Source organism: Leuresthes tenuis, unplaced genomic scaffold (genome assembly GCF_036924035.1).
Source record: "Leuresthes tenuis unplaced genomic scaffold, fLeuTen1.0.hap1 SCAF_6, whole genome shotgun sequence".
Taxonomy (NCBI): Eukaryota; Metazoa; Chordata; class Actinopteri; order Atheriniformes; family Atherinopsidae; genus Leuresthes; species Leuresthes tenuis.
In genome coordinates, this window is record NW_027325360.1 from 35858852 (window position 1) to 35873170 (window position 14319).

The following is a 14319-nucleotide window of genomic DNA, read 5'->3' on the forward strand; positions in this document are numbered from 1 at the left end:
TTGCAGTCAAACTGAAGGACATACAGGACCAGATCATCTTCATGTTAACTAGTCCTGCCCTAACGTTTGGTTAGGATGTGTGTCTCTTGTCAAGTCAAGACTTGGACAAAAATGTCCAACCAAAATAAAGCGGCATCTGCTACTGGAAAATCATATTAATCGCCAAAATGCAAGTTGCAAACTGGCCGAGAGATCGACTAAACCACTACAGCAACAACGGCGTACCATTGGCCCCTGTTAGGAGAGGAAGCAGTGCCTGTCAGGGGGAGTTCAGGGAACCAAAGCCGTATTTCAGATCCAGACATTGTGACTCCGCCCTCCGCTTTGGAGACCGGTGCAGCCGAATAAGACCTTAATATCGTGAAACAATTCAGACCAGCTGAGGAAGACGAACGCCGAATGTCCGTATAGTGTTAGTAATCTGTCGTTCCTTTCAATTAATTTTAAAGTAGACCTCTAAAAGCCACTTTTCCAAGCAGCGCCTACATGTAGCTTTGCGCCACTTTATTCTTGTACACGTTTTACTAATACTTTCATAAAGAGTGGATTCGTGGTTTGTGGGGAACTTCAGAGCATTATAGAAAAAAAACAACTAGAAAATGGAATGTTTCTGAAGTGGAATTGGGCGTCGTCGGACCGCATGATGTAGCCCAAAGGTACAGTTTTCTTTATTTTAATTAAACTATGGGAGATTTTCTGATCTCTTATTGGAATATGGGGATGTGCCAGTTTTCCTCTCAGGGTCCGTTAAACGTGTACTGTTTTCCTCGTGGCTCAGAAGGGCTCACGTCAACAAAGTCACACGCTGCAAGTGAAAAAGCTCCTGAGTGTATTGTGCTACCTTCAGCTGCATGGACCCTCAGCAGAGGAACAGCCTGTTTGACCCACCTCAGCAGGTATAGACGTTATTCTTTTGATTAAACCTCAACCAAAAGTAAACCCAATAATAACCAATGACGCTTTTGTGAGAGACTTGCTGAGATATGAAAGAAAGAAGGCGATCCTTACAATATGAATGTATTGTGTTGTTCTGAGACAGAAGTGAACTCTTTAGGAAAAATGAGTTCTTTGTATTTCTTACTTTGTGTCTGGTTTAAAACACTCTGGCTTGGTGAGCTTTTGCATCAGTCATTAGAAGATCTATGCACTCTGCTACTCCTTTCAGTTTTGTTCTCATATTCTTTAAGGTAATTGGATTGTTTTAACACACACAGACTTCACTGATCATTCCCACACTCTGCAGCCACACATAACCTTTTATAGAAGCCATAAAGTGTGTGTGTGTGTGTGTGTGTGTGTGCGCTGATACAAACTTATTGGTATCAAGAGAAAAATCCAAAGTAAAAAAACCTACAAGCTAGAATTGGCATTAATCTATATGTATATATGTAAACATTGCGTGTGTATAGGAGGAAGAGCAGTCGCCTACCATTCAGAAGGTTGGTGGTTTGACTCCCAGCTTCCTGGGACCACATGTCGAAGTGTCCTTGAGCAAGAGACTGAACCCATGTTTCCTACTGATGTGTCCATCACTGTATGAACGTGTGTGACTGTAGAAGAAAGCACTGTGTAGCCTATATGGACTAAGACGTGCTGTGCGATCTGTGAGTGAATGTGGCATGTAGTGTGAAAGCGCTATGATAGTCAACTAGACTAGAAAAGCTCAATACAAGTACAGTCCATTAACTATTTAATCATATGAACAATAAAATTGTTCCTCAGTGATTAAGATTAAACTATAACACCATATACAGTGTTCTATGATTTAATTTATCCAATTCATAAAATATAAACATAATTTTTATTTAAAATGATGTAGAGATACTTACTTTCATCTGACTGTAGCACCCTTCAAATTTGAAAGTATCTGTGCTCTAAATGGGCTTTCATGCTAACAAGCTTTAAACTTTTTTTTAAGATACACTGCCAGACCTTAACGTTATCATCTATCTTAGGAGCCATCAGGAGGGAATGAGAAAGAAGAGCCTGCCTCATAACCACAATGGGTGGCGGCAGGTTGTCATCTACCTGTCTGCTCAATAAAAAGCTTCATTCTCATTTGGCTTCTTTGAACTATATGTCAAAAGAAACCTGAATTCAGATCTGTAACACACGATTTTGATGAGGAGAAGATGTGGGATCAGGAGGCAAAAATCGAATCTTCCCATATGAAATAGTCACACGGTTTATATAGTAAAGAAGAAAATAACTCTGTGTATTTTATTTACTGATATCAGTGTTGCTCAGCGTTTGCAGGAATAGCTAGACTCAAGCACTGACTTTGACTCGGAAACACTGATATACTGTAGTGGGTCTGAATCAATTAATCAGTCTGCAGAAGAGACTGAGATGAGCATAAAATTCAGTACATCCAGTCATGTTGTAAAGGAAGAGCTGCCATTCATTGAATTAAATTCCAATGATTATAAATGCTCAGTTCAAGTGCATGTCTGACTCTTAGAACGTTAATCATTAACTCATCGCATACATTCAAAGGTTAATGTGTTTGTTTCCAAAATTAGAAAAAGCGACAGCCCTAATGCCACATTTCCACTTGTTGCTTCCCAGAGAGGCTGCAGCTCAATGGAATGGATTGGCCTCACCTCACACACACCGAGCGCGGTTACACACACAGTTCAGTCAAACTAATGTTAGATTTTGACTTAGTCTTTTGATATGGAGTTATTGACTGGAGTGGGTTTGACACTATGAGACTGCTGCTTCTAAGGGAGAAAACCTCAATAACTCGCGTGCCGGCGGGTGTGACGGATATTTTGAGCAACAAAATTTGAAATACGTTTTATTTTAATGTTATTAGATCACCGTAATCTTCAAAAATAAAAATGACATTTTTAAAAAACGAACAAATAAAACAAATTTGTTTTCCAAAGCCACAGGGAGCAGAGGGATGAAAGAGACACATGCGGCTCCGGAGCCGCGGGTTGCCGACCCCTGCTCAAGACTTAGCAAGCACCACCAGTTCTCTAGTGGTGATCCTCCTCCAGTCCGGCCCTCTACCTACTCTTCTAATGTCTCCTACTGTCCATTCCACTGAAACATTAATAACTTTTCTAACCCTGCAAACAGCTAAGTGCTCTCAGCCAGCTCTCCTGTTGTCCTGTTCCACTGCCACAATGATGCTGCATGATGATGTCAAATAGTCTCATGGAAGCTGAGACAACACTACGTCCTCCCATCACCATTTCTTCTTTCTCCCTGGCTTCTGCCGTTCCTCCTGTTAGCCCATTTCAGCCTCTTGACAATCTCCTGTTTGAACCTCTCGTAGACTCCAAATCATGTAGGGTAATCATGAAACCTTCACTCAACAATACAACTCACTCTTGAGAGCTACTTACAGTCAGATTTTAAGCCCCTCACTACTCAGGAGCTTACACTTACTGAATTAACTTTTTTTCTTTACAGAAACAACCTGTTTTCTGCCTTCTTTAACTGCAGGGTGGAGCTTGATAACTATGTAGCATTCAAGATGTTGCATCAAATTTTACCCCCTGTTCTCTCCCCAGGTTACTTACAGCGGTGCCAGTGAGGTGTGTACGTTATGTTATGTCATGTTTGTGCATTTAGCAGATGCTTTTATCCAAAGCGACTTACAGGCAGGCAGGTAGCGTAAGGGGTTCTTGCCTAAGGACCCATACTGGAGGTAGTACCTTTCATGCACTTAGGGCGCCTACATGAAAGGTGGCAATCTTACCACTACACTATCCAGTAGTACGTAGTCTTATACAACATTTTTCATGCATTGGCATATAATTAGTCTACAATACGTTTTAAACTGGTTGAGAACTCAGATTCTTCTGCAAAGTCTCTCCTTAAAAAAAGTGTCCATGTTGTTTCTCGGCTCCTCATCTTGTCTGGTCTTTCACACATATTTCTGTTGCACGAAGTTGGCCACAAGGAGACTCTATAGACCCTCATGGACTGGAGAGAATGGCAGGATTTGCTAAGCTGACACGCAAAACCCAAACTCCCTTCTTCCGTTCTCCTAATCTGCAGGCCTGACCAAGTCCACTATTGTTGAGTCTGTTTGGATTAAGTCTGATTGTCCTTTAATCCATGTTGGGCTCAGTTTTTGTTGTAATGTATTTCTGTTTGTTGGCTTCATGTTGGAGTTTAAATACACTACTTATGGATCAGGTCTAAAATCATGATTCTCAACCTGGTGTAATAGTACTGTAGTGGTGCATCTCTACCAGGTTGCGTAATGCAATGTAAGGTAGGTATTGGTTGATCCTATATCAACCAATAAAGATTCCTTAAAATCAGTGGGGTTCATCGTCCTTGGAAACCTTAACATTACTGAAAACAAGAAACAGGTTTTTAATTTTCAGATGCACAAAATTTGTCAAAATCTCATGTAAATGGCAGCATGTTTTTTCTTCAATTTACTTTTATGTATTCACAAACACTCAGGAAATTCCAGATTGAAGATTAGGGCCTTTTCATATATGCTTGTCAAGCTGGGACTGATCAATGACGTGTGAGGTGGCATGGATGCTATCTGATATCTGATACTAATACATCCCTGATCAGACGAGGGAGGTGGTACGTAACTGAAATGGGCTATGTGGGTTAAGGCAAGCTGTTGGGTTAAATTTTTGCATAGATCTTGTAGTGATGATGGGAGAGTCAGAATGCTGCGCAAAGTCTTCTCCAGCACATCCCAAAGATTCTCAGTGGGGTTAACGTCTGGACTCTGTGGTGTGAAAATGTCCTGTGCTCCGTGAACCACTCTTACACAATTTGAGCCTAATGTTTTAAGAAATGAGAAGCTGCTCACTGCATCAGTTAGGGTTGAATAATTTCTTGAAACATAATCATCTATGCAGTAATTATCCAACGGGAAGCTGTAACCTATTTGCTTAGTTTAGTCCAGGTGGTGAGTTTTTTTTGGACAGATAGTGTATTATGGTAGAGTTTGGTCCAAAACATGCTTTTGAAAGTCAGTGCCATCAGCTTTGGGCTAAGATTGTAGTGGAGCACAGAAGTGTTACTTCCTTCTACAGTCTTTACAATTTAACATCCTGAATGGACTGAAATGAGGCTTTTTCTAATCTTTGGCCATATGGCACTTGGAGAAGAGCAGGCTGTGGGGGGGGGGGGGGGGGGGGGGGGGGGGGGGTAAAGCATCTAGGTCAGCCTGCACTGTGAAACAAAGAATAAACTAATCCTTGTTGTTGTATTTCACCCAACAGTAACACAATAAATTTGAATTTGCTTTCATAGTACGCACAGCTCAAGTAGATTTGGCTTTGAAGTTGACTGAAGTTAGGGGAGCTGCAGTGTACTTCATATGTCTGAGTTGCTCATATTTTCAACTTTTTAAAAGGTACTTTTCCTTTGGGTTTGAAAACTGAACATTTGACTGTTGTTTATCCAGGTGACAAGGATATCAACCAATTTAAATTTTCTCATATCTTAACTGTTGAATCTTCATCTTGTGACTGTTTTCATTTATAAACTGTGGAATGCTCTTCACTGTGGTTAGTTGATTATGCTAGTCTATATTGCTACATAAGTGCTACATAAGTTTTAGATGAATACAAGTTCAAAGTTAAATGAAAAACATCTTAAAATCTTTGTTGCTGTTGTTAGTATTTTAATGTGATTTAAAAAAAATATTCTTCATATTTTTGTAGAGTATACAACAAGGTTTTAGCATATTGTACATAGGTATAATGTTTTATTGGTTGAATATGCAGCCTACATACCTTAAATGAAAACATCTGCACCTTCTGCTGATAAATACACTTGGTCTGAGAAACTTGAATCTGGAAACCTTTCCTGTCCTGTTCTTCTGCACACAATTCAAGAATTAATCAAAAATGATTTAAAACATTTTTGTAACACAACAATGACAACAATGCTTTTTGAAATAGATAACACTGTCACTAATTTGGAGAGAATCCTGTGGACAAACATGGACAAGTGATGCTTTAAAATGTATTTCAGCACAGTCTGCGGGTCTCTACAAGTGCAGAGCAGTTGGCCAGAGATTATCTGCATGGGGGGAAGGGCTCCATTTAGAGAGATTTAGGTCATTACTGGAAATAACATATTAATACTATTGTCATTTAACTGATGTTTCAACAGATGAGTGCTTTCTTTCAGTTCCTCAACAATGTAAAGGCCCTTATGTGTATGAAAAGATTTCATCCTTAAGTTCAGGATTGGACAGGGGAAAAAATTCCAGTTATCCAGTCATTTTTTATCTGGACTGGCCCCATTTTCACCTTTTTTTTTCTTTTTTTTTTGCATGTCTAGCAATCAAAAACACAAGCAACTCAGGGCTTTCTTCCATCAGAAACACGGTCAACCTGGTTTATTGTGAGAATGTGTGCGTCACAGAGATGTACTTACTTATAGATCAATTTTCCTACAACTCACTCGGAATCGCCTGATTTCAACCGATATGAAACATTTCTTATGACTTACATGTGGTGTGGGGATATATCTGCTGGCTCCCCAAAATGACAAGTTAAATAATTTAGTTTTCTCAAAGAAAATGGGAGAAACAAGTAGTGCTGAGCTAAGTGGTAACTATGCAGACAGGGCTGTCTTCCACTAAGAGGTTTTACTAAGAAAAAACTAATCTGTGTCTAAAACCTAGAAATAACTCTGTTATGTCAAAATGTAATAATGTTGATTTAAAAATCCGAGAGGAAACAGTTTGGCATCTGAAATCAACAACTTGCACTCTGGACATAATACCATCTGACTTTTTAAAAACAGTTTTTACTTCAGAAGAAAGTGATCTCCCACAAATAGTTAACAGCTCACTGGCATCAGGCATTTTTCCCAGGTCACTAAAGACAGCTGCCATTAAGCCACTCCTAAAGAAGAGAACTCCAGACTTCTCTGTGATGAACAACTACAGACCTGTCTCTAACCTCTCTTTTATATCCAAGATTATTGAGAAAGTTGTATTTAACCAGCTCAACGACTTTCTGAATGAAAGTTGAAGTCTTGATAACTTTCAATCAGGCTTCCGACGTCATCACAGCACTGAAGCAGCATCTATTATCACAGTTATGCAGACGATACACAACTTTATGTGTCTCTGTCACCAGGCGACTGCAGCCCAGCAGACGTACTGTGTCAGTGTCTGCAGGAAATAAACTCCTGGATGAGAGAGAATTTTCTACAATTAAATGAAGACAAAACTGAGATCATTCTGTTTGGTAGCAAAGAGAAGAGGGTCAGCTTTGGTAAATATCTTGAGACTTGGGCCCTTACAATCACTGACCAAGTTCGTGACCTTGGAGTGTTGATAGACTCAGATCTGACTTTCAGCAGCCACATCAAAGCTGGCACCAAGCTGGCTTTTTACCAACTCAGAAACATCAACAGAATTAAAGTTTTCTCTCCCAAAAAGACCAGGAGAAACTCATCCATGCATTCATCTCCAGTAGACTCAATTACTGTAACTGGACTTCCCAAAAAGAGCATTAAACAGCTGCAGCTCATCCAGAACGCTGCTGCTAGAGTTTAAACCAGGACTAAGAGATCTGAACACATCACACCAGTTTTAAAATCTTTACACTGGCTTCCAGTCAGTCACAGAATAGATTTTAAAAGCCTACTGATGGTTTACAAATCCCAGAATGGTTTAGGCCAAAAATACATCTGTGATAAGTTCAGAGAACATAAACCCAGCAGAGCTCTTAGATCCAAGGACTCAGGTCAGCTGGTCCAGTCCAGAGTCCAGAATAAACAGCATTTAGCTGTTATGCTGCAAACAAGTGGAACAAACTCCCAGTGGAGAATAAACTGTCACCAAATGTAGACATTTTTAAATCCAGGTTAAAAACATTTCTTTTCTCATGTGTCTATGCATGAAATCTGCACGGTATCTTATCTTATCACGACTGTTGCTTGTTTTTAATAATTTTGATTCATTTGAATTATTATTTTATTTGTTTTTCTTTATATTCTTTTATGTATTTTTAATGCTTCTTCCACTCCCTGCTGCAATGCTTTTACTTTATGTAAAGCACTTTGAATTGTTTGACTTGACTATTACTCATTCTTGGTAGCAGCCCGCTCTGGTCACCTCTTTATTTAGCACAGGTGGAATATTAAAGTTATTACCTCAGTTAAATAAAATTAATCTTTTGTCTGGTAGGGGCATTGGTTAAATTGCTTCCACTGCCTTAAAAGATTTTGCGTCAAGTCACTTTTTATGGCCCGAGCTGCAAGCAGTGAAGGTCCTATTGTTCTTCAAGGTGTTATTATTTTCTTTGCGTTTTGTTCACATTTGTCGATGGTTTCCCGTGTGCCATTACGTTTTATTGGAGTTGTGTCAAAATGCCTCAAATTTTCTAAATATCCGTGCCTTCAGGCTTAGGTTTGCGTAGGCAGACGAAATTCGGTACACGCCTTTGTCATTCCCAGCCGCACAAAAAAGCCCAGGAATGTCATGGTGTCAGGTCCACAGGAAGTCGGTCATTTTGAGTGGAAGATGAAAATTGGTGCTGTTTTGCCTTTTTCCACACCTCACATACGATCGAATTTCTCCTACAGATTTAATGGTATGGTTTCAAACTTGCTCACGTTACCCTTGAGCCATGGGGGGGTAAAAGTTAGGAGAATCTTTTCCAAAGTCTGAAGGGTGTGGCTGTGGCCAGGCAGTGAAAATTGTGTCAACTTCAACTTCAGAATCATCTAAGTATATGTGGAGATGACAGGACTCTGAGTTGTACTGAGTGTTTGGTTTACTCCTTGTCCATCTAAAATCCACAGTCATCCCTTTTGTTTAATTAATTGTTGTGTTTAAAATTAGGTGACAGAAGGAAGAGAAAGAGTGAGAGTCCAGTCCCATGTGGTACAACTTACTACCTTCTCAGACACAGAACCCTTAAGTCTTACAGTAATCAAGGTGGTTGTGGAGGTATCCACTTGTATTTGCTGCAGCTTCTTACATAGCAGTGCAGGTTGAATTATATTAAAAGCACTGGAGAAACTGTGCTGTCTGCTTTGTCCAAATGAGAGTGAGCTTGCTGAAGCAGGTCGATGATGGCATCTTCAACACCAGCCCCAGGATTATTAACAAATTCAAATTGTAGCGGGTCCTGAAAGGTTTCTCTTGCTCGTTTAGGTGAGCCAATAACGGTGTCTCCGGGACTTTCATGAAATGGGATGTTCGGGCAACTAGTCTATAGTCACTGAGGGCAGTGTTTAGGTACTGAAACAAGGCAAGATGTCTTTCACAGAACTGGAACTTTTTCCTGAATGAAGCTAAGGTTGAAGAGGTGCTGTAGAATCCCATATACTTGTTCTGCACAGGTATTCAGGACCCTGGGGCTGACACCAGCTGTCCATGCAGCTTTGTTCTGGTTGTGTCTCTCCAGCTCCCTCTTCATCCGACTATTGGACACACATAAGCAGTAGGGGGATGCAGAGGAGGTCTCTTGAGTCCTGATATAGGGTGAGATGTTGGTGAGGCTCGGTTTAGATCCATGAGATCTAGTAGGTGCAAGGTGACATTGTGTAGGTTTGACAGGGAGGACATGGGCACAAGTAGGGTGTGAGGTCTGTGTAGCTGGAGGCAGGTGAGGAACATGCTGATTCTTGATCTAAGCTGAACCTATTGAAAAACACGTTCAGCTCATTGGCTCCATATATGCTTCCGTCCGTCTTATCCTCTTTCATCTTAAAGCCTATGATCTTTTTTTGACCATACGTCTCTCATATTAGAGAGCTTTGTTTCCATTTTTCCCATACTCCTCCTTGCACTGTTGTTTTCTTTTTCAACTTTGTTGATGCGGTGGGATGTTATGTTTGTAGCCTGGCAATGACTGAGCTGATGATATCACAGACTGTCTGCCGCAGCTGTGGGTAATATAAAAAAACTCTACCAGAATAACGTTGGTGAACTCTCTTGCTAGATATTATGGATGTAAACTCGCAGCTAGCAGTTCAATGTCCTGGGTACAGATCCTCTCCTTCACAGTGATATGTCCATCTGTTGTTAACCTTTTAAGTGCTGGGGATCTTTTGAAGAAACCCTTTTTGACAACAATATTTCAAAAGGCAACAGTTTAAAAATGGTTGAGATAAAGGGATACTGTAAAATGGGAAAATGTTGAGTGTGACCCAAAATTTAAGGCAATAAATATAATCACCTGATTAAGTCACACACGAACATTTGAAATATTTGCTAACCAGAATCAGACACCCAAACAGGGATTTGAGCATCCCGCTCTGCATGCTCTCTATCATGATGTAGCTGTAGAATGTCCACAGACAAAGAGACTAGAGATCTCCAGTTAACACATAGGTTACACATACATATTGTTTTAGCTTCTCTGGCTAACACATGAATTACTGAGCACATGGTCACAGTTGCCATCTTGTATCCTCACCATCGTATGATTCAAATGATACATGTCTGCCATCTAGTGATTGAGTAGAAACTAGATTTGATGTGTCATGTGGGACTTTCAACCTGTTTTATTCAGTGTGATGGCTTGTCACTGGGTAACAGACACTGCAATACCTCCACTTTTTCTTTCTCCTGATGTCTCTTTCAACTCAGTGTCTTAAACCTGAGGAGAGATGCATTTGAGTCCATAATATGCTCCTGCAGCCATGTCTGTGAAACACACAATACTGCATTCTCAATATTCTTTCTGTGTCCTCCTGAGTGTTCCAAGCTCATCCATTTTGTTTGCTAGTGATCTAACATTCCCCATCTGTAACAAGGGAAGACCTAGACTGTACCTGGTATCATGGCATCCTTAGGCAGTCAGTATTTATTAGAAAAAAAACTGTTTATGGAATGGTATGAGGTTATCAGGAATCACATGCCAAAATGTACACGCCTTCTCAGATCTTTTTTTTTTATTTTAATTTTATTTTTTTTTAAGTCCATCACATTACACTGCAGCTCCTCCTAATTTAATCTGTTAAGTGTGGTCAGACAAAGCTGCAGATGCTCAGTAAGCTTATTATTGGCAAAAGATTAACTGTCTCACCACAATATTCCTCTCATTGGAATTCCTTTACCAAGCAGTTCTACTACTCTTGGAGTAATTTTTGATCAGGACTTGTCTTATAATTTTCATATCAAACAAGCCTTGCGAGCAACTTTCTCTCACCTGTGTGACATCACTAAAATCAGGAGTAGCTTGTTCAAGTATTATGCAGAAAAACTGGTGCATGCATTTGTCACATATAGGCTGGGCTACTGCAGTACCATCTGAGCTGTGTGTCCCAGTAATTCCCCGAAGATCATTCAGTTGATCCATAACTCCGCCAGAGCATTGACTGGTACTGTCAGGAGAGATCATATCCCTCCAGTTTTGTCCTCTATTTCTTGCTGCATACAAAGCCCTTAATTGACAATTTCCTACTTATCTGAAAGATCTTAATGTTTCCTATCTCCGCACACGACCACTTTGCTCTTGGTATGCTGCTCTACTTGTTCCTAGATTTTCTGGGACTAGACTGGGAGGCAGATCCTTTAGTTTTCAAAGTTGAATTATTTCTTTCACATGAACCTTTTGTTAAAAAAAAATATGTTGCTTGATTCCCTAAGAATGATCAAAGTTTGCTAAGAAGTTAATTAGTGGCCGGAACATGCCGTATTAGAAGTGATACTTCAGTTTACTTTTTGTCTTTACTAAGCATTATATGGTATGTGGTAAGATAACGCATTAGAAAACCAGCTAATGATCTTACTCGTATTCTCAGTGATTCCTAATTTAAGATTTATGTAGATAATCTGTGGTTACATTATAGGACTGAACATGCTAATTCCCAAAAAATTATCTCTGAGTAACTCATTCAGTGGGAATTGGAACAGACCACTTTGCTTCCTGGTATTACTTTTTGAGTCATTCTCCTATCAGCTCTTCTCCAGGACTTCCTTGTAAATCCACACCACTTTTCCTCCATGATTCAGCTCTGGCCAGAACAGGGCAGGGCCTTTTGCCTTGAGTTGAATGTAGAGGAATAGTAGACACATATGATACCACAAAGCCAAACGGTTTATTTAAAGCCCAAGCTCTGCATAGTCATTAAAGTGTGGTCTTATGGTAGCCTATGTTTTTTGTCTACATCTGTTACAGATGTGGCAGCACTCAGTTCTAAGGGTGTAGATGAACGAACAACCCAGATTCCTCAGGAGTGCTTTTTATTTAGCTTGACCACTGAAGTTATCTGTTGGTTTTATTATTTCAAAACATTAACATCAAATCTAAGATGACCATTGCCATCTTTAACGTATAGTATACATTACAAAAAAGACAGAATGTATCTCAGAATATTTACAGCATTGTCATGCATTGTCAGAGTACCAAAGCCATGTCTTAAACAGTAATTTGTTTTTATTATTCAACCTCCTCCAAGAATAGGGTTTGATCATCGAAAGATGTCAAGTGGCAACACATGCTATGTATATTCTGTAAAATTCTAGCTCAGTCACAATTTTGAATCATTAACTTTTCTTTCACTACATTGATTTACATTTTGTCATTCAGCAGACAAATCTATCTGAAGCAACTTAGAATCTTCCACAGAAGTTTCAACACAGACAGAAACTGCTGCATAATCATGTAGCGCTAAATCTTTAAAGGAGAGAGCCACAGTAGGACAGGGAAAGAGGTGCAATGTTCATATTAGGCATGGTATACTCTTTTTCTGCCAAAATGTAGACAAGGGCTTTTCTAAAAAAAAACAACACAAAAGAATCTTTTCACATTGCCAGTAGCCTAACCTTCAAGGCCTATTTTTTTTATTTCTACCCCTCCATACTTGTCACTGCTGGCTAGGCAACAACCCTCAGTGATGCACCACTCTACATAGCTTCTCAACTATCCTTTTTATCAAATGTTGCCATTCCTGAAAAGACACATTTTTCAAATACTTATGCCCTATAGCAGCTCTTCTTTGTTTTTTTGTTTGTTTTTTCTTTAAATGTTTGTATCTTCCTTGCTTTCATAACAACACACTCATGTATCAACTTATTTGTAAAATGAATGAGGAGAGATTATTATTATTTAGGGTGAGAAATCATCTGAGCTAGTCTACCCACAGTCCTGTCATTAAATCCCATCAAAAAATCTGGTCTTCAGGTAAGTCACTAAGTTTAGGTAGTGTGTGTCCAATTTAAACTGATGTCTCATTGTGACTGAAAAGCTTTTTATGCTAAACATATTGTCAGAAAACAACTAAAATAAGGTAATTTACCAACTATGTGGGCTATTCTTCTGCTTTCAAGACATATTACTTATATAGAACTGATCAGAATTATTCTTGGCACAAATTATATAGACCTTTAGCAGGCTTATCTGATTTTATCCAACTTCACAATCTCCTGAAACAATCTGCAGATGGCTGCAGACTGCAGCACAAAGAAATAATGGGAAAAGTACAAGACAACCGAGCAAGCCTGGGCAGGGGTGAACATGTGCCGTTCTGGTCTAAAGCTCGAAGGTAGCAGAGTAAAGTCCATGGTCATGGACAAGATCACATGGATGGAACATGAAGACTACCATGTCCAGACAGTGTCACAAGGCCAGCAAGGTGCATGGACATGCTGTGAGGCAACCATGATAAGAGCAGCTCGACAGACTTTTGCAGACCTTCAACACATCCTGTCAGGGTGCAAGGTTGCATTGACAGGGGCGCTACAGGTGGCAGCACAACCAGGTGCTCATGAAATTGGCAGAAGTGTTGTGTTGAGTGGCAGCTTCCCAGAGTTGGGGACCTCACAAACTAGATTAATGAATCTGTCAAGTAAACTGGACTTTACTCTGAAATTCCATAGCTTTCTTTCCACACCCCCTGCTCCACTCAGTAAAACCCTTGGGAGATGACAGGCTTCATCTTTCTTCCATGCTAGACTTCAGAGAACAGAAGTCAAGCCAAATATCTTTGCAGTCCCTTCCTCCCCTCCATGTCTCTCTTTCCATTAGGTGGGACAACAAATGTATGCTAACCTCTGCTCAGTTCGCTCTCAGTCCTCGGGATTGGCACCATCTGCCAGTGGCCCATATCCCATGCCGTCTCTCTTGCAGGAGCAATACAAAGTTTGCATGGACCCTCCTCAGCTGACAAGACCATGGTGAGTGTATGGCTGAGAATCCACTAAGAGATGACCGAGAACTCCATAAAGACCAAAAGAAGTGACCAGAATCCTTCCTCTAGCAAACACAAAGAGTTTGCACCAAAGACGGGACCTTATCTGGAAACAGGACCGTCCTTTTCTTCAAGGACTGAACCGTTTCCAAGGGCTATGGTAACAACAGAACACTGGCATTAGCAGTAGCATCAGTGCCACATGGCACTAAGAATAGG

The 14319-nt window shown here is 40.1% G+C and overlaps 1 protein-coding gene across 1 annotated transcript in view; it reads left to right on the forward strand.

Annotated features, from left to right (window-relative positions):
* Positions 1–309: 309 nt before the first annotated feature.
* Positions 310–14319, forward strand: part of pdzd2 (PDZ domain containing 2) — a 58326-nt gene continuing 44316 nt past the window's right edge. The window contains exon 1 of the mRNA XM_072388601.1: positions 310–656. The gene's annotated coding sequence lies outside the window, so the exon portion shown is untranslated. The remainder of the gene's footprint in view (positions 657–14319) is intronic.